The sequence below is a fragment of the Dasypus novemcinctus genome, chromosome 11 (genome assembly GCF_030445035.2).
Source record: "Dasypus novemcinctus isolate mDasNov1 chromosome 11, mDasNov1.1.hap2, whole genome shotgun sequence".
NCBI lineage: Eukaryota > Metazoa > Chordata > Mammalia > Cingulata > Dasypodidae > Dasypus > Dasypus novemcinctus.
In genome coordinates, this window is record NC_080683.1 from 114,489,719 (window position 1) to 114,515,717 (window position 25,999).

Here is a 25,999-nt window from a genome sequence, read left to right on the forward strand (position 1 = left end):
AACAGATAGTAGAAGGGGTCAATAAGAAGATAGAAAAAATCCAATTAGGATTTAGGGACCTGAATGACAATGCAAAACGCTCAAACATACGTATTATAGGCATTCCAGAAGGTGAAGAGAAGGGAAAGGGGTCAGAAGGAGTGTTGCAGGAAATAATGGCTGAAAACTTCCCAAATCTACTGAAAGAGACAGATGTACATATCCAAGAAGCACAGCGCACTCCACAAGTCATAAACCCCAACAGGCCCACCCCAAGACATATACTTATCAAATTATCCAAGGCTCAAGACAAAGAGAAAATCCTAAAAGCAGCAAGAGAAAAGAAAACCATCACATACAAGGGAAGCTCAATTAGATTAAGTGCTGATTTATCTTCTGAAACCATGGAGGCAAGAAGACAGTGGTATGATATAGTCAAGGTACTAAAGGAAAAAAACTTCCAACCAAGAATACTCTATCCAGCTAAACTAGCATTCAAACATGATGGAGAGTTCAAAATATTCACAGACAAACAGAAACTGAAAGAGTATACCAACAAGAAACCTCCCCTTCAAGAAATTCTAAAGGGAGTTCTGCAGGAAGAAAGGAAAAAACAGGAAAGGCAAAGTTGGAGGAGAGTATAAGACCAACAACAACAACAAAAAAGACCAAAAAATATACAAACAAAATATGACAAACACAAATCCAATCAAAATATGGCTAACACAAATAATTCCTTGATAGTAATAACACTGAATGTCAACGGATTAAACTCACCTATCAAAAGATTCAGACTGGGACATTGGATACGGAAATATAACCCATCCATATGCTGTCTACAAGAGACACATCTTAGACCCAGAGACGCATGGAGATTGAAAGTGAATGGCTGGAAAACAATCATACAAGCTAACAATAACCAAAAAAAGGCAGGAGTAGCTATATTAATATCAGACAAAATAGACTTTAAATGTGAAACAATTGTGAGAGACAAAGAAGGATACTACATTTTAGTGAAAGGGAAAATCTGTCAAGAAGATCGAACAATCATAAATATCTATGCCCCTAACAAGGGTGCCTCTAAATACGTCAGGCAAATGCTGGAAAAACTAAGTGAAAGAATAGATACATCTACAATTATAGTGGGGGATTTTAATACACCACTATCAACTCTGGACAGAACATCTCAAAAGAGAATCACCAAAGAAACAAAACATCTGAATAGTATATTAGAGGAGCTCAATCTAATAGACATATATAGATTGCTACACCCAAACACAGCAGGATATACATTTTTCTCAAGCGCACATGGATCATTCTCCAAGATAGATCATATGCTAGGCCACAAAGAAAGGCTGAACGAATTCAGAAAGATTGAAATCATACAAAACATTATCTCTGACCACAGTGGAGTCAAGCTGGAGATTTGCAAGGGACAGAAGCCCAGATTTCACACCATGATTTGGAAATTAAACAGCACACTCTTAGAAAAACAGTGGGTCAAAGAGGAAATCTCAAAAGAAATCAATGACTACCTTGAAACAAATGATAATGATAACACAACATACCAAAATTTATGGGATGCAGCAAAAGCAGTACTGAGAGGGAAGTTTATAGCCATAAATTCATATATCAAAAAAGAAGAAAGAGCAAAAATCGAAGAACTAACTGCACATTTGAAGGAATTAGAAAAACAACAACAAAGTAACCCAACAGGAAGAAGAAGGAAGGAAATAACAAAGATAAGAGCAGAACTAAATGAAATAGAAAATAAGAAAGCACTTGAACAGATAAACAAGACCAAGAGCTGGTTTTTTGAGAAGATTAACAAAATTGACAAACCTTTAGCAACACTAACAAAGAAAAAAAGAGAGAAGATGCAAATACACAAAATAAGAAATGAGAAAGGCGATATCACCACTGACCCAACAGAAATAAAGACTATCATAAGAGGATATTTTGAAAAACTATATTCCAACAAAAATGACAATCTAGAGGAAATGGACAAATTCCTAGAAACACATAAGCAGCCCATATTGACGAAAGAAGAAATTGATGATCTTAACAAACCAATCACAAGCAGAGAGATAGAATCAGTTATCAAAAATCTCCCAACTAAGAAGAGCCCAGGGCCAGATGGCTTCACAGGTGAATTCTACAAAACATTCCGGAAAGAACTGACACCAATCCTGCTGAAACTATTCCAAAACATCGAAACGGAAAGAACATTACCCAACTCCTTCTATGATGCCAACATTACCCTAGTACCAAAGCCAAACAAAGACATCACAAGAAAGGAAAATTACAGACCAATTTCTCTGATGAACCTAGACGCAAAAATACTTAACAAAATACTTGCTAATCGTATTCAACAATACATTAAACGTATTATACACCACGACCAAGTGGGATTCATCCCAGGTATGCAAGGATGGTTCAACATAAGAAAATCAATCAACGTAATACACCATATAAACAGATTGAAGGAAAAAAATCACATGATTATATCTATTGATGCAGAAAAAGCATTTGACAAAATACAGCACCCTTTCTTGATAAAAACACTCCAAAAGATTGGAATACAAGGGAATTTTTTGAACATGATAAAGAGTATATATGAAAAACCTAAAGCCAATATTGTTTACAATGGAGAAATCCTAGACTCCTTCCCTCTAAACTCAGGAACAAGACAAGGATGCCCACTGTCTCCGCTCCTATTTAACATTGTCTTAGAAGTACTTGCACGAGCACTGAGGCAAGAACCAGAAATAAAAGGCATTCAAATTGGAAAGGAAGAAGTCAAAATTTCATTATTTGCAGATGACATGATCCTATACATAGAAAACCCTGAGAGATCTACAACGAAGATTCTAGAACACATAAATGAGTTTAGTAAAGTCGCAGGTTATAAGATCAATGCGCAAAAATCAGTAGCATTTCTGTACACCAATAATGAGCAAGATCAGGAGGAAATCAAGAAACAAATACCATTCACAATAGTAAATAAAAAAATCAAATACTTAGGAATAAATTTAACTAAAGAGGTAAAGAACTTATACAACGAGAATTATACAAGATTGTTCAAGGAAATCAAAGAAGACCTAAATAAATGGAAGACTATTCCTTGTTCATGGATAGGAAGACTGAACATTATTAAGATGTCTATCCTACCAAAACTGATCTACACATTCAATGCAATCCCAATAAAAATCAACGCAGCCTTCTTTAAGGAACTAGAAAAACTAACTATGAAATTTATTTGGAAAGGAAAGAGACCCCGAATAGCCAAAGACATACTGAAAAAGAAAAACGAAATTGGAGGAATCACACTACCTGACTTCAAAACATACTATAAAGCTACGGTGGTGAAAACAGCATGGTATTGGCATAAGGAAAGACACATAGACCAATGGAATCGAATTGAAAGCTCTGATATAGAACCTCACATATATAGCCACATAATATTTGATAAAGCCACCAAACCCTCTCAATTGGGAGACAGTGGCCTATTCAACAAATGGTGTCTGGAGAACTGGATAGCCATAGGTAGAAAAATGAAAGAGGATTACCATCTCACACCTTATACAAAGATCAACTCAAGATGGATCAAAGACCTAAATATAAGAGCCAAGACCATAAAAACCTTAGAAAGCAGTGTAGGGAAACATCTACAGGACCTTGTAATAGGAAATGGATTTAGAATATCTCACCAAAAGCACGAGCAGCAAAAGAACTAATAGATAAATGGGACTTCCTCAAAATTAAAGCCTTCTGCACCTCAAAGGAGTTTGTCAAGAAAGTAAAAAGGGAGCCCACACAGTGGGAGAAAATATTTGGCAATCATATATCTGATAAGAAACTTATAACTTGCATATATAAAGAACTCCTATATCTTGAAAATAAAAAGATAAACAACCCATTTAAAAAATGGGAAAAAGACTTAAACAGACACTTCTCCGAAGAAGAAATACAAATGGCAAGAAAGCACATGAAAAAATGTTCCAAATCTCTAGCTATCAGGGAAATGCAAATCAAAACTACAATGAGATACCATCTTACACCCATAAGATTGGCAGCTATGAAAAAAACAGAAGAATACAAGTGCTGGAGAGGATGTGAAGGAAGGGGAACACTCATCCACTGCTGGTGGGAATGCAGAAGGATCCAGCCATTCTGGAGGACAGTATGGCGGTTTCTCAAAAAACTAGCCATAGATTTGCCATATGACCCAGCAATACCACTGCTGGGTATATACCCAGCAGAACTGAAAACAAGGACACAAACCGATATATGTACACCAATGTTCATTGCAGCATTGTTCACTATTGCCAAAAGTTGGAATCAACCCAAATGCCCATCAACAGATGAGTGGATCAATAAAATGTGGTATATACACACAATGGAATACTACTCAGCTGTAAGAACAAACACACTACAAACACATGTGATAACATGGATGAATCTTGAGAACCTTATGTTGAGTGAAGCAACCCAGACATTGAAGGACAAATACTACATGACCTCAATGATATGAAATAAACAAGCTGCCCTAGATAGCAAGAGACTGAAAGATAGGCTTACAGGAAATCAGAGGGTGGAGGAAGGATATGAGCCGATGTCTGCAGGGGTGGAACTTAAGACGAGATGGTGGTAAGTATGAACACAAAGAAGAGATAAAATGGGGGCAAGGGGTTGCCTTTGGTTGGGGCTTTATGGGTTTGAGGGTGGCTGGGGAGGGACGGTTGGGTAATGTTGCCCAAAAGTGGGGGGAGGGAGGGGTAGCATACGAACACAGGAGAGGGTTAGGAGGTGGTGGAGAGTAAAATGCCGAGAAAATAATATCAAAATATAATAAAGAGGGTTACCTGTTTAGAATGCTCGGAGGGGAGGGTCTGATGCAGGACGGGCTCCTGGGGAATGTCTAAATGCTCATTCTGCCAGAGTGGGTGACACCATGGGGTAGAATCCCAAGTAGTGAGAGTGGGGGTGGACCCACATCCTGGGGAGGACTAATGCCACCAAATAGAGGGAACTCTATCCCTCGAGAGAAAGGGTGGCTCCCAGGGCATTGGGGCAGATGAGCAAGTTAGGCCCTAAACACTATTCCATCTATCTCTGGAAGTGGCCCCTCAGGAAACGGAGGTTGGCTGTCACTGTGGGCACCAAGGTGGAAGGGAAAATGGACGTTAAATGTGTGGAACCAAAGTAAATGGGGGGCAAGGGAGGAGTTTCTTGAGAGTACACAAGGATGGATATAAAACATGTAATATTACACCATAACATATAGGAGACGACAGACTGATAATGTAAACCATAATGTAAAACATAGGAGAACTAAAAATGTAAAGAACTGTGTATCCTAAAGTATGCACCATAATGTAAGCACAGATATTACCATGTTAGAAAGCTAATATCTCAGACTCTGTACATCACCTTAAGTAAATATGATGTGAATAGGGTGTAAGAGTATCACTGTGGAAGGAAAAAGGTGTTGTGGTGGATGTATGGGAGCGCTGTATATTATATATATGCATTGCTGTGGTCTAGGACTCCTACGAAGAAATGCTGAATAATTAGGGGGGGGGGGGGGGGGAAAGGATAGGATGTGGAATTTTTTCAAGTCAACATTCTTTATCTAAGTTCTTTATCTAACTTTATCCAAGTTCTTTATCTATCCTTTAAACCCATCGCTATATGCCATTCCCTAGTAAGGGACCATGACATTATATTGGGCTTCAAATTTCGGGGAGTTCTGGATCACAGAGTGTTTCAACAATGGCAATGGAGGGATACTGGTATGGGATACCAATGACAGGTGATATATGGCTGACAGGGAGCTGTACAGAACATATGTCCAGGGTGCATGGTAATGTTTGGATATACTCATAGTGGCAACAATTAAAAACCACAGTAGGGGGGGTACTGGGTTCCTGGCCAGTGGTGCTCTGTCGTGGTCCCTAGGGGAGCAGCGACAGTCTCCCAGGTACAGTGGCGGGGACCGGGAGGGAGTGAGGGTCCAACAGTGAGCCCCTGATGCTAATGACTATGCTTGTGAGCTGATAAACCTAAAATAAGAATAAGGCCTAGAGCAACATTGTGCCTGGGAATTTCCTCCTGTCAGCCTTCATGTTACTCAAATGTGGCCAGTCTCGAAGCCAAACTCAGCATGTAAATGCAATGCCTTCCCTCCAGCATGGGACATGACACCCGGGGATGAGCCTCCCTGGCAACGAGGGACCACTATCAAATACCAACTGATGATGCAACTGGAAAAGGACCTTATATGGAAGGTTCAATGCGGATCAGCAGAATATCCCTGTCTACATAAAATAACATGACTTTAAAATGCTGTTTGACCTAAAGTAAGGAGGAAATGTTAAGGAGAAATGAGTTTATATGGCTACGAGTTTCTAAAAAAGAGTCTGGAGGCTGGCAGAAGGATTGCCCTCATGCACAACTGAGCAGAGTCAGAGAGACAGATAAAGCAGATACAACCCCCAGATATTGGTTCCTATGAAGGCTAAAGAGACCCATGAGAGTTATGGTCATGGCCGATGGGGTTTACTACCAGGGCAGATGGCCCCTCTCTGGAAATGGTGTTTATGTGTGATGAATCTGGACTCAGATGGGATCTCCCTTCATAAGACTTTCATACTAATCTGCTGGAGGTGCAGTTAACATTGGGGTTTAAGATATAGTTAGGGGATTTGAATCTCTGGACTGATAATGTGATAGCCAGGTCCTGAGCCTCAACAGACTCCAGCACCTACAATCTGATTTATTGGACTTACCACACTCAGCTAAGATGGAGGTGAAGAAGGACAATCACCACACCATGGAGCCTAGAGTGATTACAACTGAAAATGGGAGGATGGCAGCCAGCATCCATGTGGAATCTGAGCCTCCTCTTGACATAGAGGTGCAATGGACACAACCAATCCAATGTCCACATAGAAGAGGTGGCATTGGATTGGGAAAAGTGGACATGGTGGACGATGGGTATGGGGAAGGGCAGGAAGAGATGAGAGGTGGGGGCGTATTTGGGACGTGGAGCTGCCCTGGATGGCGCCTCGGGGGTGATCACCGGACATCGTGGATCCTCACAGGGCCCACTGGATGGAATGGAGGAGAGTATGGGCCATGATGTGGACCATTGTCTATGAGGTGCAGAGGTGCCCAAAGATGTACTTACCAAATCCAATGGATGTGTCATGATGATGGGAACTAGTGTTGTTGGGGGGGGAGAGGGGGGGTGGGGGGGTGGGGTTGAATGGGACCTCACATATATTTATATTTTTAATGTAATATTATTACAAAGTCAATAAAAAAAAAAAAAAAAGGGAAACTAGCAAAAAAACACAGAAGAGCACTCGGCAAATGGACACAGAGAGCAGACAGCATGCAAAAAGCCACAAAGGGGGGAGGTAAAAAAAATAATACAGAACATTTACTGGGGTTTATACCACTTAGGCAAGGGTAGGTCAATATAAGAAAGTTAATCTGTATAACATTAATAAATTAAAAGAAGAAAAATCACATAATCATTTCAATAGATTCAGAAAAGGCATTACAAAATAAAACATCCTTTCTTGATTAAAATCACTATGACAGATAGGAATGGAAAGATGCTTTCTCAAGACGATAAACGGCATAGACGAAAAACCCACAGCTAACATTGTACTCAATGGAGAAAGCCTAAAGACTTGCCCACTGAGATTGGGAACAAGACAAAGACATCCAATCTCTCCATTATTACTCAATATGGTGCTAGGTGTTCTAACTAGAGCCATACGGCAAGAAAAGAAATAAAGTCACTAAAATAGGAAATGAAAAGGAAAACTTTGGCTAATTGTGAATCCCACACTTAGAAAATTCCTCAGCATCAACATGAAACCTATTAAAACTTACAGATCATGGGCATTGTCCAGCATCATCTCCTTGTTGTCATGGTTGAGTCCGATGAACTGGATTGTAATTGTTGCAACTCTGCTGAAATTCAGGACAAAACTGGCACAAGGACAGATCAAATATTTAAGTCACTTGGACATATATTTAACTAGTATCATGCTAATTATTGGTTCAAATAAAAGGGTAGAAGAGCCATGTGTAGAGAATCTATACATGAGTCTAACTCTGTTACACTGAGGAGTATAAATCAAACTAAGGTTCACCGACATAGAGCCAAATACCTGAGCTGCTTACAGTTTCTGGATGTCTCTAGAGCCATCAGGAATCCTTCTATTTAAGGCACTGTTTACTGTGGCAGTCAATGAGATCCTGCTGAGAAATGCATAAGAGTAACCTCTAGAATGACCTCCCAATTCACTTTGAAGTCTCTTAGCCATAAAAACTAATTTCTATTCACCATTACCCCTTTGGAATAGGTCATTTTCCAGATGCCTTGCTAGTTTTCACTTGGCAATACTTCCTCAGTGCCATGGAAGCTCATCCCTGGGAATCATGTCCCGGGGGAAAGGTTGTGTGTTTACATGCTGAGTGTGCCTTAGAGAGGGGCCACTCTTTAGCAACAAAAGGGCTTTCAGAGGGTAAATCTTAGGCAGTATATAATACTAGGCCTAGTATATAACACTAGAAACAGGCAGTGACTGCAACTACAGGCAAGATCATTCCATCCATTTGTCCCATGGGACACAAGCTCCCTGTCAATTAGATGCAAAGCAGCCTCAACATCCCAATATAGATTTGGGAATGAACACTGGACTACACTAGACTTATTATTATTCTAGCAATGGAAGAATTATTATTGGTGGTATAAAGGCAATGGCCATTAGAGATTCTGAGCGAGGTGACAAGGAAGAATGTGTATAATATGTGAGCATTTTGGGGACATTGGACATGTCCTGCTTGACACTGAATTGACAGATGTAGGCCATTGTATATTTTGTCATAAATACATGGTGGTGCCTGACAGAGTGTAAACTATAATGTAAGCTACAATCCATGGGTAGAGGCAATGATTCAATATGTGCCCTTCAATTATTACAAATGTACCACAAAAATGAAGGATGTTGATATAGGAAAGATGGCAGAAATGGGGAGTGGGGTATATGAGAATCCCTTGTATTCTTTATGTAACATTTATGTAATCTAAAGCTCCTTTTAAAATTAAAAATTATTTAAAAGAAGAAAAAAATCCTAAATCACAGGATGTGCATATAATTAGTTTAACAAAATTGCTTTAGAATTTTCTAAAATCAAATCCCCCATCAAAGTGTAGTTTCCTTTTCATGTATACTGGATTCACATTTCCAATATTTTGTAAAGGATTTTTTTTTCTGCTCACAGGGGCTAATTATCAGTAAAATTCATTTCTTAAATATTTTGCCAAGCTTTGATATTATAGTTATGCTCCCTTATGCAATTTGATATTCTGAAAGACTGTAAAATTGATATTTTGTCTTTACATATTTCATAGCTAACAATTAGTAGAAATATCTTGTCTTGGAATTTTATTTATTGGGATGTCTTGATTTTCATATTCAATGTCTCCAATAGTTATGTGGTTATTCGGGTTTTTTTCTTCACTTTTGGTAAACTATATCTTAAAGAAATTTACCAATTTCTTCTAAGTTCTTTTTTTTTTAAAAAGATTTATTTTATACTTATTTCTCTACCCTTCTCCCTCCCCCTCCCCCCGTCCCCCCCAAATCATCAGCAGCACAAGGGAATCTGTGTTTCTTTTGGTTGCGTCATCTTGTTGTGTCAGCTCTCCCTGTGTGTGGCACTATTCCTGGGCAGGCTGCACTTTCTTTTGCGCTGGGCAGCTCTCCTTATGGAGTGCACTCCTTGTGCAGGGGACTCCCCTACATGGGGGACACCCCTGTGTGGCAGGGCACTCTTTGCGTGCATCAGCACTGTGCGAGGGCCAGCTCCACACAGGTCAAAAAGGCCCTGGGTTTGAACCGCGGACCTCCCATGTGGTAGGCAGAGGCCTTAACCACTGGGCCAAGTCCGCTTCCCAATAAGTTCTTAAACATAATTGTAAGTGGTTGTTTATAACAGCCTTATACTCATGTGCGTAAGATTTGTAATGATAACTTGTACAGTTCTGATCTTAGTAATATGGATTTTCTTCTTTTCTTGATCATTCTTTTTAATAACTTATCAATGCAATAATTATTTTTAAATAATTACATTTCGACAAATAATTAGTTAAATAATTTCAAATAATTAAATTTCGACAGCCCAGGGTGTGGACCTCTTCCCAGGGCCCCCCACTCCTGCTACACCAGCTGGAATGGGGGAGGAGGAGAGGGGAAGGGGGGAGGAGAGGGGGGAGGAAAGGAGAGGGGGGAGGAAGGGGTAGGAGGGGGTAGGGAGGACGGGGCAGGAGGGCGTAGCAGGGGATAGGAGAGGGTAGGAAGGGGGGGGAGGGGGAGGACCCTTGCCCCTCTCCTGCCTCCAGGCCCCAGGTGCCTGCAGAGCCGGCGGGCGGGGCAGGAGAGGAAGGGCTGCAGCAATCCCAGGCTCCACAGACACACCGGGTCCACTGCCCTGTGCAGCCCCGGGGCTGTGTTTGGGACCTTCCAGGGTCCTCCAGGTGAGGAGGTCAAAGAGCAGGCACCCAGTTGCCGGAGTCACGCGGCAGTGTGGCGGTTCCAGCCGTTGGTGCACTGCGCATGCTTGGTGAGGGGGCCCGTGACACGTCCCGTCCTCCGCCGCGTGGCGTCACGTGAGAGCCCAGCAGTTCCACTACCCGGCTGCCCCCGCGGTGACGTCCGTGTCCGTTAAGTTATGGGAGCTCCTTGCCAACAGGCGACCCCGAGTGCGGCGTCCCCCGCCGACACCCAGGCTGGGGACCCACCGCGCGTCCTCACTGCGGGTGCCCTCTGGGTTCAGTCAGGGAACTGAGGCCGCAGAGAGGCCGCAGAATCCAAGGACCCGGATCTTCCTAGGCCTGGACTCGGCCCCTCCCGTGGGGATTGCTCTCGGAGTGAGAGCCCCTAAATCCTGGGGGACCCCTGTGTGTTCCTGCCCAGGTGAGGCTCATTTCTTCTCAACGTCCTGAAATGAGTTCAAGAGCACGTCCCTACGCACACAGTAAGTGACAAGTGGGGACAACGGAGAGGGAGGCCGAGTAGGAGCTGGCAAGGGGACAGAAGAAAGAGGTTGAGACAGCTCTGCCATAGGGCAGGATCCAAAGCCTCCTGGCAGCGAGTCCGTGGTCCACAGCAAGGGGAGGGGATGCCAGGCTGATGGGCAGGGGGATTCCAGAGGTTCCCAGGGGCTGTCCAGGACTGGGCATCCAGGGCAGCCAGAAGAGGGCAGAGCTGGGGTCCTGGCTCCACTGCTCTGGGCACCTAGAACTAGGAAGAGCCCCTGTTGGATGGAGGCTGCTGGAGAGGAGGCCTCAGTTACTCCACTGTAAATGAGGGTGCTTGGAGTAGGTGGTGTCATTCGTTCCACACCCAGGAGAAATGTGCTTGGTCATGAGCCATGGAGCTCTGAGACCCTGGAAAACAAATTCTACTCACTGGGGATCTTTAACAGATACAGGCATGGAAGTTTAGGGGTGTGAGGACTTGGGGTGACACAGAGCATGGCACAACACCGAGCCAGAAGTCCAGGGTCTAGGGAAAGACAAATGTGGGAGCCTTTGATCTGATGCTAAATAGAATGGGAAGGCCAGATATTGATCCTGAGCCATGAGCTGTCATTTCGTCTCTGGAAGGGGGACTGCAGACAGGGTCTGTGCCTCCCCTGTAGGAGAACTCCACGTGGGCTTGTTCCTCTTGGCGACTGCCAGGCTGCGCCCTGATGCCTTCCGGCTGGCTGACGGCCCTGTCTTTGCAGAGCTCCACCCATGAGACCTGTGCAGAGAAGATGTGGAGGTCATGACACCGCCTACTGGCCAGGGTGCCTGGGTGTCACAGAACCAGCAGAGGCCAGAACAGGCTGGAGGCCAGATGGGAACAGAGCAGTCTCCATCCCCAGTCCCTAGATAGTCACGGGGGCTCCAGGACGCAGAACCTGCCCGGGCAGCACCCTTATTCCACTTCACAGTAAATCATGATGGTCTTTGTTTTTGTTTGTCTCCCTGCCCACACCCCCACACCCCAACCTCCACCCTCAATCCCCATGCACCAACCCCAGGGGAGCCCCATACAGGCAGCTAGTTTGTGCCCCCACACCTTCTCTAAGCTAACCCGTTATGTTTCCTGGGTTGATTTTACCTAACCATGGTGAGGCATGACACTGTAATACATGTTTCTCTGTACCTTGCCATCTCCCAGAGCTCACCACTGTGACCCTGCAGGTCAGGTGACAGGGCTGCATCATTTTCATAGGATAGGACAGGGACCTCGGGTTCAACCTCTCACTCCCTTGGACCTTGACAGAAATCCTTCCTCCTGCCATTTCAACAGGGCTGCAGGGAACATCCCTTGTCCCTCAATATCCTGATGATTCCAGCGAATCCAGCGTAGACTCCTGGGAATGAGATGTCCTGGTTGAACGTTAGGCATGGAAAAAATCTGAATCCCTCTGGCCAGATTACAAAACAGTGAAGGAGCAAAAAGTGGCCTGTGTCACTGCCATCTGATGACCTTGTGTGTGAATAGGTTTGAAATGTTTGTCTGGTGTCAGCACATGAAATAAAGCCACATTTGCAGTTTTCCCAGTGAGAACATGATCCACCGTGAATATTTTCAAGGCCACTTAGAATTTATCTTCGCTGCTTCATCAGCTCATTTCCTGGAGCAGGCCAGGATCTTTCTCCCACCATGAATTTACCAATAGGCAGAATCAGGAATCACCCTAGCATGAGATTATCAAAACTCACTTTAATGCAAAGACCGAGGGCATCCTGCTTGGTAATCAAATGCATGCAGGGCAAGTCCCCTGTCATTGTCAGTAACCTCAAGGTATCCATGTCCTACCTGATGCCCCAGAGCCTGAGTTCTTGGAGTCTCCTGGTCTGAGTCTATCCCCAACCCTTCTGGTGGACACAGAACATCTGATTGCGTGTTCCTCCTTTGTCCCTGATGCCCCCACACTAGTGGGAAAATGAGCCTGCTGAGGATATGGATAAGACCAGCCCAGGGTAGATGTTCCACAGGGGTGGAAGTCAGAAGGAGCCAGGCCAGAGTTCAGTGCTCGACCTCCTGGGCAGTAAAGCAAAGTCACCTGCCCTTTTTGGGGAAATACAGAACCTCCTATTGCAGCCACCAGTCCCTGTACCAGCTGGTCACAGGTGAGTACCCCACCAGTCCCTACTCTGCTAGACTTCAGCATGTGTCTTGGGATATCACTTCAATTCCTTGGCAGACTAGGGCTTGAGAAGGCACATGTAACAGGTTTATTGTGTGGACAAAACAGGATATGCCAAGAGAAGTGCTGACACAGTGCTAGGCAGTGTGGTGGGCTGCTAGAGGACTGTAGGTTATTCTTGATTTCCCCCATGGAAAAACCTATGACTCGGCCCTCGCATACCCTTGGCCATGAAACCACCTGTTCCCTTTATTCAAGGCGTTGGAGATGTCATCTAATGTCCATATCCGAGGTCAAGTTGGAAGAGAGTTGCAAAGGGCAAGGAGGATTGCCCCAGGTGCACTCTGACTTCTGGGAAGGTGTTGGTGGAGCTCAAACAGTAAATATACAGGGTGCCTTTGTGTCACATAATTTCTATGTTTAGCCTAGTTGCAAGAATAAGAAAGAAAAATCTCTGGCTATTGGACTTCCAGTCTGATAATCAGACAGTGACCCTAGATCTCATGAGCAGGAAAGGTCCAGAGTACTTGAGATGTGACATCCTTATGGCTCCCAATAGATATGGAAGAGTCTTCCATCTTGCTGACCTCTGAAAGAACTGAAATATGACTCTAGGTCAAGAATAAAGGGTTCCTGAATCTTCATTGGAATGAACAATATGGGGTGTGCATAGTGACTGGGAGGGACAGGTCAGGGCACTGGATCCCCACATGGGATGGTTCCAGTCATCCCAGGATATGCCCATCATGGTTCAACTTGCTCCCATTCCCAACTCTGGCCCAGGACACTAGTCCCCAAATAGGTGGGTTGAGTAGCATGTTCCCCCATCTGCCTAGATGCTCAGTTGAGGTTGTACAGCTGCAGGCAGGGGGTGGCTAGGCTGTAGCCATGCCTCCAGGAGGAGAGTGTCCGGGGCATGAGAGCCTCACAGGCACCCAGCAAATAAGGCAACCACTGTTGCACAAACCTCAGGTTCAGGTGCAATGAGAGCCCTGGGTAGGCTCATGTAAGAGGACTCCCATCTACCAGGAGCTCCTACTCTTGCACATTCAGCACAGTAAGCAGCCCATCTCTGCCCAGCTGGAGTCCAGCTTCCTGTAATGCATGCAGGGAGAGAGAGAAATATGTGTCAAGGATATCTTAAGTAGGAGAAACTTGTGCAGACGATGGGTCCAGACTAAATTTAATTTCTTCACCAGTTCCCTCCTCTGTTACCATTTGGCCACTGAAGGAATATGAGGAAGGGAATGGGATTGTGGGATGGGGACAAGGGGATGGGAAGGGGCAAGCACAGGCGCCATCCTCCCACACCACACAGACAAGAATATTTTTGGAAGCCACAGTGGTAGGAAAGGCCAGACTTATGATCTGCTGCCCACCATTTTTCAGCAGTAGCATATCCTGCTTCCAGGGAGCCTGGTGGAACGTCCAGGGCCAACTTCTTTCATGGCCTCAAAGCCCTGGTGGGCTCAGCAAAGATGTACATTTCAGGCTATCACCTGCTGTGCCCATAATTCCCTTGTTGATCCTGAAACACTATATTCAAGATTGTGCGAGCCAGAATTGACAAAGACTGAGGGCAATGACTCTTGAGCTGAGGGAAGGTCCAGAATATCCAGGGGGACCCCTATGCAGGAAACTCAAGGCCTAGTGTACGCCCAGGGAAAAGAGGAACCTCAGATGAGTCTTCTGGTGGACCTCTGTCATGGAAGGCTTCCTGGGTTGGGGGTATGGTTGGGTGTTTGTATCCAAAATGCATGGAGTATTTTCTGCCTTTATAAAGGCACCTGGAAAGATGAATATTTTGGTGAACACTCCTCCTTTTCCAACTGCAGTGTCAAGACATGCACCCCCTGTTTTGCATTCTAGCTCCCACCCAACAACCGTTGCCAGAGGGAGAAACACCTAAACAGCTAGAGCTCTGTCTCCATCAGATTTTGAGAGTGACTCTGGATCTAGACACAATTTTGATTAGAATTCCAAGAGCAACCCTAGATGAATGGAGACCTCTATGTCATGAAGTACATGTTGAACCTCGGGAGGTTACCATGGAGACCAGCCCAGAGCAGACTCTCCTCAGATATGATAGGATGGAGGAGATCGGCCATGATGTGCTGCCTGCCCAGCTAGGCTGGATGTACTCTGTCACTTCCCGATTACTGAAGAGCAATGAGACCTTCATCAGAAATCAGCAGACCCTGATACAGCTGATCACCAGGTGAGCACACTACCTCCATCATGGTCACAACTATAACAGACTTCTCCATGGCTCCTCGAAGAACCTCAGGTGCCACCTTAGAGGATCAGGGATTGAGAGCAAACATGACTCTTGGTTATAGAGTGGAACAAACAAGATGAGGCATAAGAATGGCTGAGCCATTCCTGAGCCACTATGAAGGGAGCTTGAAGACTGGGCATTTTCAGACCTATTTTAGGTATCTGTGCCGTGAAGAAGCATCTGACTTGGCCCTCGCCTACCCCCTTGCTATGAACACGTGTATTTTCCCTTTTGTAAAGTGGGTTGGATATTCCATTATTAGGTCTCCACTGGTAGTCTAGTCAAAGCAGACAAACTTGGGAGCTGGGAGAAATGCCCAGTCCACATTGACATCAAGGAAGGAGCAGGTGGTGTCAAACAACAAATATCTACTGGCTGCCTAGGTGTAAAGGCATACTTTATATTCCGTACAGTTGGAGAAATGAAATTTTTTAAAAATTGCTGAATCGTGTGCTTCTAATCAGGGGGTCAGACAGTGACTCTTAGACTCCATGAGAAGGGAGGGTACAGAGCACGTCCGATGTGATGCTCTCATGTCTCCCTCTAGGTATGGACGAGCCATTTTAGTCATGAGACGAATGGAAGACCTCTGAAAGAAATGAAAATCTGTGTGGACTCTTGGTCACGAACAAGTGTTTCCCCTCAGTGGAGTGGGAAATGTGGGGTGTGGGTAGTGTCTGGGAGGGGCAGATCAGTTCACTGTGTCCCCCACATCTGCTGTCTTCTGCTATCTCCTCACCACCCCATGTGCTCATACTTGCCATTCCTGACTCTAACGAGGATGCCTGGTCCCAGAGCAGGAGGTGCGGTGAGCAGCATGTTCTCCAGTCTCCCTGGATGCTCAGCTGCTTCAAGGGGTGACCAGGCTGTAGCCATCCCTCTAGGAGAACATATCAGGGGGATGAGGACCTAATAGGACACACAGTAAAAGGAACCATTTTGCTGGAGCCTCAGATTTTGGTACAGTGAGGACCCTGGGAAAACTAAGGGATGAGGTCCTCCTACCTCTTGTTATTTAGGGATTACCTGCTTTTGATGTGAGCAGAGCAGACACAGCCCCTCCCCGCCCTTCTAGAGCCCAGATTCCTTTTGTCTGCTGTCATTGAGACAGATGGATATGCGTCACACGTTTCTGAAATGGGAGAAATTGTTCAGACAGTTAATCTCGATCCCTCTAATGTGAACCCTCTTCAAACGGTCACCTGTTTGGTCACCGGTCAGCCACTGCCAGGACGACAGTGGAGGGATGTGGCTTGGGCTGGGGCCATAGGGATGGGCAGGGGCAGGTAGAGGAATATCCCACACGCACACACGATGTTAACGTTGGAGGAGATGGTGGAAGGAAGGGCCAGGCCTCTGATGTGCCCACTGTCCTCCCACCAGGGCCATATGCTTCTTCCTGGGAACCTGGCTGCACCACCAGCTCAGCACAGACGTTGCTCATCCCCCAGGCTCTCCCAGCTTCAGGGCCCTGTTGTAGTCCACTGAAATTAAAAACCATGGCATTGAAAATTCACAGTGCCAGGGACATCTTCTCTGTGGTGAGCTTGAAGCCCTAGATCCAAAAGAAGTTGTACCAGAGGTGAGTTGGGATGTGTGTCATTTCTTATGAGGGTGATTGGAAGTCCTTGAAGAAGCACCCAAGCAGGAGGCTTCAGGGCTTCTGTGGGACTAGGAACTACCAGCACCTCAGAAAAGTCATCTAGTGGTCATCTGTAAGGGAAACCTTCCTGATTTGGGGCCTTTGCCTCTGAAAGGCATAGGGATAGTTTCTGCCATGATAAAGGCCCCTGGCAAGGCTGTCGTGATGCTGAATGGTGCTCCTTTCCAGCTCTGGTATCAGCAGTATCAGGTCCAGCACCAGTGGCCTGGGAGCTCTTCCTCCCTCCTGCCCATTCAGCTTCTGTACGAGACAGGCAGGGCCAGATGTGAGGCTGGGCACAACACCAGTCCCAGCTCCAACATCACCATCCACGGAAAGATCAGCTGAGGAGGTCGTACCTGCCCAGGCATCACAGGAGGCTGAAGCTCCTTCTCCATTTGGGGCCAGAGTAAGGGAAGGAGACCACTTTCCCTTTTTCGGTGAGCACCTCTGTGTCTCTTTTTCTAACTTTTATGTTGTTTTTTATTTTTTGTATGGATATATTTATTTTCTAGGGTTAAAATATATATATTAAAATTTTGTTATTAAAACTCCCTTTTATTATGCTTAAGTGTCTTAGGAACATTTAGAAATGTGCATCCATCTGTCCTTGTCTTTGAGAACATTTCTTTGTGCCAAACAGGAACCCTTCCCTCCTTGGCAGCCACACTCCTTTCTATCTTCTTGCTGACCTTGGGAACCACTGTTGCTGTCTGTGTCCTTCAGTCCTGGTCCCTGGCCTGAGCAGGTGGACAGTCTTAGCTCCTGGCCCAGAGTCAGGCTCGACCAGGGAGGCATTATCCTGTCTTGACATATGGGTCAGGGCAGCTCCAGCAGGCTAAGAGACTTGTCCAGGGTGCCCCAACTGGAATGTCAGGAACAAGGATGGAACCCAGACCAGAAATCACAGCAGGGGCAGGTGTCTGAAGTCTGAGGCACACGTTTTGTAGCTGAGACCCTCCCTTCTGCCCCTGCCACTGGCTCAACCACATGCAACTTTTCAATTTCTAGCAGATTCAGTCCAGGAGATGCTCTTCGTTGACAGGATATGGCCAAAAACAAGTGCATGGGGAAGGGCAGCCTATAGCCTCATAAAATTGCCCACATGGTCTTCCCCATCACGTGGGATCTTGGTCATCCAGGAAGATACAGGAACAGGTAGGGAGAGGTCTTGGATTCCTGAGGATTACAAAGGAGAATGCCTTATATGGCAAGCACTCCCTGGGTATGATCATCACAGACAAGGTTCCTGGAGGTAGCTTCAAGGGGAGCATGGAAGGACCTGGTGGAAAGCTCAGGACTCACAAAGAAACTATGATTCCTATGCCTGAGTGAGGTTAAGTCATTGGCCTTATTTTTGGTTTCTACAATTTCAAGTGAGTTTATACTGACCTCTACTCAACATTTTGAGGCATCTTCTTCCTCTTATTCAGTACTACGATAAAAGATTTTCTATCCAAGTGAATTTGTATTCTTCATTTAATTGGATAAGGTACATGTCCTGTGTGCGTTCACTTTTGGCCTTAACTGACAGGATGCTGAGGGCTGCATTTTCTCCATTCTTGTTGCAAAGTTTCTTCCTACATTTTAGGTATATTTTATCTTCTTTTAAGAATTCCCAACATAATTTTTATTTTAATTCACTACTAATTTATGGAGTTTTTAATATTTTATATGCTTAGGCTCTATTGAAAAAAATAAAGATGGGCCCCTTAGGAGTCCGTTATGCCATGTTCTCTCTGTGCATGCGGCATGAATGCTCTTAGATAGACTTACGTGAATAATGCCGCTATGAACATTGTTGTGCATATATCCATTCGTTTCTCTATCTTTTTGTCTCCAAGAGACTTAATTCTTTGACCTGTCTGTTTTCCAGTTGGGCCTTGTTTCCCAACAGTGTTGCAAAAGCTGCTCTCCAGTTCATTAGACTCATCCAGGACCATTAATAAGGAGATGATAATTGACAATGCACATCCTAATGAAGAGAGATTGCCTACAACTGCAATCAAATTAGTCCCATCGGGAAGCAGACTTGGCCCAGTGGTTAGGGCATCCGTCTACCAAATGAGAGGTCCGCAGTTCAAACCCCGGGCCTCCTTGACCTGTGTGGAGCTGGCCCACACGCAGTGCTGATGCATGCAAGGAGTGCCGTGCTACGCAAGGGTGTCCCCGCATAGGGGAGCCTCTCACACAAAGAGTGCGGCCAGTAAGGAGAGCCACCCAGTGTGAAAGAAAGTTCAGCCTGCCCAGGAATGGCGCCACACACACGGAGAGCTGACACAACAAGATGATGCAACAAAAAGAAACACAGATTCCCGTGCCGCTGATAACAACAGAAACGGACAAAGAAGAATATGCAGCAAATAGACACAGAGAACAGACAACTGGGGCAGGGGTGGGGGGAAAGGAAGATAAATAAATAAAATAAAAGTAAATAAGAGGGAGCAGATGCGGCAGGGACAGATGTGGCTTAAGCAGTTGAGCACCCACCTACCACATTGGAGAAACCAGACCTGGTTCCTAGTGCCTCCTGAAAAAGTAAAAAAAAAAAAAAAAGTCCCATCCATCATCCTTATGGAATCTAAACCCCCTTTAAGTTAGAGGTGGAGTTAGCATCACAATCCCAGCATTCTCAGGATTGACAATTGAAATATGGACTTGAGTAGACCTACAGTTAGTCTACTAAGAATTACTGTTATCCTAGCAATGGAAGAAATTTTTTCATTGATGTGGAGACAGTGGCCACCAGAAGTCCTAAGGGGAGGGAGAGAAAAACAGGTGTAATACGGGAGCATTTTGGGGACATTGGAATTGTCCTGAATGATGCTGCAATGATGGAAAAGAGTATTATATATTTTTTCGTAACATACAGAATTGGGTGGGACAGTGTAAAGTATAAAGTAAGCTCTAATCCATGCTTAGTGGCAATGCTCCAATGTGTGTTCATCCACTCTTAACAAATATACCACGCTAATGAAGGTGTTGTTAATATGGGAAAGTGTGGGTGGCGTAGGGTGTGGTGCATATGGGAATCCTCTCTATTTTTAATGTAACATTTATGTAATCTAAAGTATTTTTAATTAAAAAGTATTAATTTTAGAAAGCAAGGATACAGAGATATTTGCCAAAAAATAAAATATAGACTTAAGGACTTCCCAGTGTGATGGACTGGAGGATGTGTAAGTGTGGGAAGGGTTGGGTGTGTGGGGAATCTTAGAAGGATTTTGTAAACACCTTGAGACTGAGAAGTTGGACTAGAACCTCTCAGTTCTCATCAGGTCTAGTCAAATCATATGAGGCAGGAGCACTTGGGAACCTGTGCAAGGCTTCCCCAATGGTCCTAAGGTATTTGAGCTGTGTGCTGGTGAGGATGTCACAGGATGGTCAAGAGTCACAGATGGGCCCACCTGGAACCATGCCACACCCACTTCCACTCTTCTTAATAGGTCCTTGTGCCCAGGCTGTGGTGGGTGGAGATTTGGGAGAGGATTCCAGGGAAAGGTGGAAGAAAGGCAGCTGGATACAGTGATGGAGGGGAATGCATTGGTCCCAACTGCAGGGTCAGCTGGTATGCCCAAGGCCATCTTGGGTTTGAGAAGAAAAAAACAACTTTCTTTAAAAATTGGTTCTTTATGAATGTCTTTTCCTAGGTCAGGCATCATATTGTCACTATTCAGACACGAAGGAGCCTGAGGGATGGGTGTGTGCCCTGCAGAGCTGATCATCTGCATCTTTGGGAAGAGTGATGAAGAAGGTCCATATCTGGGTAAGGTTACAAAGCCCCACACACAGCTGATTGAGTGCTTCCCAGCAGAAGGTGGAGCACAGGATGGGGTGGGATGTGAGGTAGACAGGTGGACATCTGTAAGCATAGGAGGTGTGGTCCAGAGAATTTCTGGTGAGCAAAAAGGCAAACATATAAAACTCTGGATATTTTCTTTTCCCTACTACATCACTGGTTAGTAATAGGTATTAGTCCCTCCATACCAGGGAGGTTTATTCCCAGAAGCCATGTTCCATGTTGGGTTGAGGGAATGAGTTTCTTTGCTGAATTTTGCTTACAGAAAAAGAGGATTAGATGGATAAGCAAAATGTGGTATATGCATACAATGAAATACTATCCTGCAGTAAGAAGAAATAAAATGGAACACATATGATAACATGGATCTATCTTAAAGACATAATACTAAGTGAAATAAGCCAGACACAAAAAGACAAATATTGCATGTTCTCATTAAAATGAACTAGATAGAAGAATAAACACAGAGTTAAAACCTAGAGTATAGGTTATTAAGAAATAAGTGAAGGGCTGCAAAGGAATACTGATGCTTAATGTATATAGAAGTTTTAATTAACTAGACTGTAAAAGTGTGGAAATGGGTAGAGTTGATGATAACACATTGTGGCTGAAAAGGGTAGTCTAGGGATATAAATGTCAACTGAAAGAAAGCTAGAGAATAATCTTGGGACTAAATAACACAGTAAACCCAGAGGTGGATGAGAATTGTGGTTAATTGTACAAATGTCTGTTTTTCTGTGAACTAGAATGGACGTACATCACTATTACAGGGTGGCAAGAATGTGGAGAAGGATTGGAAAAACACAATGTAACCAATGGACTATATTAACAGCAATACTGTAATATTCTTGTATCAATGCTAAAGATATACTGTGTTAGTAATAGGGGGATATGGAAAATATGCCAAACATACACTATGGACCATAGTTAGTGGTAATAGTCTGATGATATCATCTCATAATCTGTAAACTAAATGTGGCACAACAGTGTGGTGTGTTGGTGTTCTATGGGAATTCCACACATATGCATGATTGTTTTGTAAGTTCACAACTTCCATAATAAAAATATTATTTAAAAAAAAAAAGGGAGGGGGGAATGAAGGTATGTATTTTGGCCTCTAGCAAGGAGAGTCATAAATAATTTCTAAACTCATCTAAGAAATATTCATTGTGTCAAAGTCAACAGAAGTAGAAAGCGTAAATGTTGCTAGTGTTACATTACTCAAGCACACATATTGCATTTCACAAATCAATCTAAACTTGTGTGCTCTGAACCATGTTCTTCATCTTAGAGTGCTATTCTGATTGTGATTGTATTTTACCTAAGTTTTAATTAGAACAGGCTAAAATTAAACATCAGTAAATGGACACAGAGAGCATGCAGCAAACACAAACAACTCAGGGCACAGGGGGCAGGGATATGTAAATAAATATTTTTTAAAATTAACCATCATTGAACACTTCTCACTGCACAGGAAGAGTGTAGATGCAAACTGGGAGAAAAAAGTAATTCAACTTTTACCCACCCAGTGCCAGGTTTAATTATAAAAGACAGTGGTGAACTGTGTTAAGATGCATGATGAGTCAAGGATTCCTTTAAAGAAAGGTTTGTGCATCAGAGTTAGCAGAGTTTCTGGTTTGTTTAGAATATGGGCAGTCATGTATGACAAATTAGAGGATGAGAACCATTTTGCTGCTTTGCAAGTAAATGATCATTGTTATTCTGAATGCATCAGGATGGGACAGCCTGGCTCGTCCTGTTCCCTTCCAGGCAATGCCTGGCAGTGCAGAATGGGGATCCCTGATCTGGCACTGCTCTACCCAGATGTTGATCCTGAACCGTGGAGCTGGTTCCCTCGGGGAGGAAGACTGTAGAAAGGCTCTGCCTCATCTCGAAGGAGAACTTCTTGTGGGCTTGCTCCACTTGGAGAATGCCAGGCTGCACCCTGATCCCTCCAGGCTGCACCCTGATCCCTCCAGGCTGCACCCTGATCCCTCCAGGCTGACTGACAGCCCTGTCTTTGCAGGTCTCCAACCATGAGAGCAGAGCAGACCCTGCCTCGGAGATTAACGACACCTCCTCCCTAACTAGGGTTTCAGAGTGTCATGCTGCCAGTGGAGACCAGAGCAAGATAGAGGTGAGATGGAAGCAGAGGGTTCTCAACACGGAGTCCCTATCAGGGAACTCCAGGTCCAAGACCCTACCTGGGAAACACCCAGGCTCCCTCCCAGGACTCCTTCTGTTGGGATCAGTCCTACTCCCAGCAGGATCTGAGCCACAAACCCAACCATGATACCCACCACCCAGCCCCAGCCTTGACCAAGTAGTGTTTGATGGAATACCAGAAAAGAGACTTTGACCATGACTGAACTTCATTTTAAAACATGATGGTCTTTGTTGTTGCTATGCTTTTGTTTGTTTGCTCTACCTGCCCCACTGGTGCTCCCCGACCCCACCTGTCCCCAGGGCAGTCAGATAATTTGTTCCTACACACCTTCTCTGTTCTTACTCATGGTCGCATTTCCTGGGTCGTTTTTACGTAAAAACAGTGTGGAGATGATATGGTAATCCATGTTTCTGGGCACCCTGCCATCTCAGAGCTCAGCACTGTGAGCCTCCAGGTCAGGTGACAGGGCTGCATCATCATTAGTCAGGAGAAGGAAGGCAGGGGTTCAGGCTTTCTCTACCTTGGACCATGATGGGAATCCTCCCTCTTGCCATTTCAACAGGGTTGAACAGAGCATTCCATGCCCTTGAATATCTGAATGGTTCCAGCTCACCCAGAATAGACTCCTGGGAATGAGCAGGCCTGCTCTGAGGTGATGCATATATAAAGTTTGAATGGCTTGGCCAGAACACTTGAAAGAGTTAAAGACCAAAAAGCAGGCTGCTTCGCTGCCATCTGACAACATTGTGTGAGAACATTTGAAACTCGTCCGGTGTCTATGGGAAAGATATATTTGCATTTTCCCTTGTAAAAGGTGATCTACTGGGAATATTTTCAAGGCCATTTAAAATTTCTCTTCCCTGCATCATCTGTTCATTTCATTCAGCAAGGCAGGGTCTTTCACCCACAATGAAGCTTCCAGGTATTTACCAATATGTGGAATCAGGGGTCACCCTATCATCAGAGTATCAAAACTCACTTCAGTTCAAAAGAGAGAAGAGAAGGTGTCCTGCTGTGCAACCAAATGTAGGCGCCCACGGAGTGGGGGTGGGGTGGGGAGTGGGGTCTCTCTGTCACTGTCAATAACCTGAAAAATCCAAGTCCTCCCTGCTGCCTAGTCCTTGAGATCTTGGGATTTCCTGGTCAGAGTTTCATATCCAACCCTCCTGGTAGAAACAGAGAAGAATCTGACTCTGTGTTCCTCCTCTGTCACTAAACCCACATCCCAGAGTGAAAAGGAGACTCCCGGGGACAGGGAGAAGAACAGCCCACAGAAGAGATTCAAACAGGACAGACGGCAGAAGAGCCTGGGCCAGAGATTGGGGCATGGCCACCAGGAGAGGCCATGGCCAGTTCCCTGCCCTCCTCTGCAGGAATTCCAAACTTTCCACTGCAGCCAGCAGCCCCAGGAGCAGCTGGTCACCAGGTGAGAGCCCTGCCACCCACCAGGCCCTGCTCTGCGAGATTTCAAAATGTGTCTTGAGATACCACTTCAACTCCCTGTAGCTCAGGTGGCTCCACGGAAGTTTAGGGCTTGAGAAGGCACAGTTAACAGGGTTATTGTGTGGAAAAAACAGGACACACCATGAGAAGTGTGACACAGTGCTAGCCAGTGTGACAGGCTGCTTCTTGGACTGCAGGATTTCAGTCTTATTCTTGCTTTCTCCCTTTGGAGAAACATGACTAAGCCCACAAATCCCCTTGGCCATGAACCCTCCTATTCCCTTAATGTCAAAATGTTGGAAACTTCATTCAATGTCCAGTATGAAGTCTAGTTAGAAGAGAGTTGCAGCGGAGAGGAGTGACCCATGCCCACTCTGACTTGTAGGAAAGGGCTGGTGGGTCTCAAACAATAAATATATACAGTGTGTCTCTGTGAGCAGGTATATTTCTATATTTAACCTAGGTGTAGGAATAAAGAAGAAAAATCTCTGGTATTGGATTTCCATTCCAGTCAGGAATCAGTAAGTTGACCCTAGATCTCATGAGCAGGAAGGGTCCAGAGTAGGTGATCTGTGGCACCCTCAATGCTTCCTGTAGGTGCCCAAGAGACTTCACCATTACCAAAGTGGATAGAAGATGCCTGACACAAGTGAATATGTGAATAGACATGAGGGTAAGAACAAAAAGTCTTACTCTTGATTAAAAGAAAAATGTGGATGTGGTAGTAGCTGAGGGAGGCAGGTCAGGTAGCTAGGCCCTATATGTAATGTTTCCAACCATCAAAACATCACCCCATTGTAGGTTCAACTTACCCCATTCCTGACTGTAAACCAGGATACCTGTTCCCAGAAAAGGATATGGGGTGAGCAGCCTGTAACTCTATCCAGCTGGTTGCTCAGTCAAGGCTGCTCAGCTGCAGGCAAGGGTTGACTAGGCTCTACCATGCCTCCAGTAGGACAGTCAGGGGGATGACAACCTCCCAGGCACACAGAGAACAAGGCAAGCACTGACACGTGAGCCTCAGGTGGAGGTGCAGTGAGGGCCTGGGAAGGACAGTAGGAGGTCCACCAAGCACCAGATGTTCAGGGAGATCTTGCTCGTGAGTGGTCAGCACAGTGAGCAGAAGAGATACACAGTCCCTCTCTAAGCAGCTGGAGTCCCGATTCCTGAAGTGCATGCAGGGAGAGAGAGATGTGCCTGGGCTACCTGAGGTAGGAAAGTCTTGGGAAGATGAATGGGTTCGACACCCCCAGTCGTTTGATCTCTTCAAAAGTCCCCTCTTTGTTAATGTGCAACCAGGGAAAGGAAAATAAGGGAGGGGATGGGTTGCGGGGGGTGGACATGAGGATGGACGGGGGCAGTCACAGGAGCTGTCCACACATACAGGTTGGGATATGTTGGAGGGGACAATGTTCAAAAGCCAAACTTCTGATCCGCTGCCCACCATTATCTCTGCAGTGC

The 25,999-nt window shown here is 44.9% G+C and overlaps 1 long non-coding RNA gene across 1 annotated transcript; it reads left to right on the forward strand.

Annotated features, from left to right (window-relative positions):
• Window positions 1–20,790: 20,790 nt before the first annotated feature.
• On the forward strand, window positions 20,791–24,514 carry LOC139439964 (uncharacterized). Its single transcript, XR_011650025.1, has 3 exons — window positions 20,791–20,895; window positions 22,955–23,065; window positions 24,325–24,514. It is a non-coding gene; the product is annotated as an uncharacterized lncRNA (long non-coding RNA).
• Window positions 24,515–25,999: the final 1,485 nt, after the last annotated feature.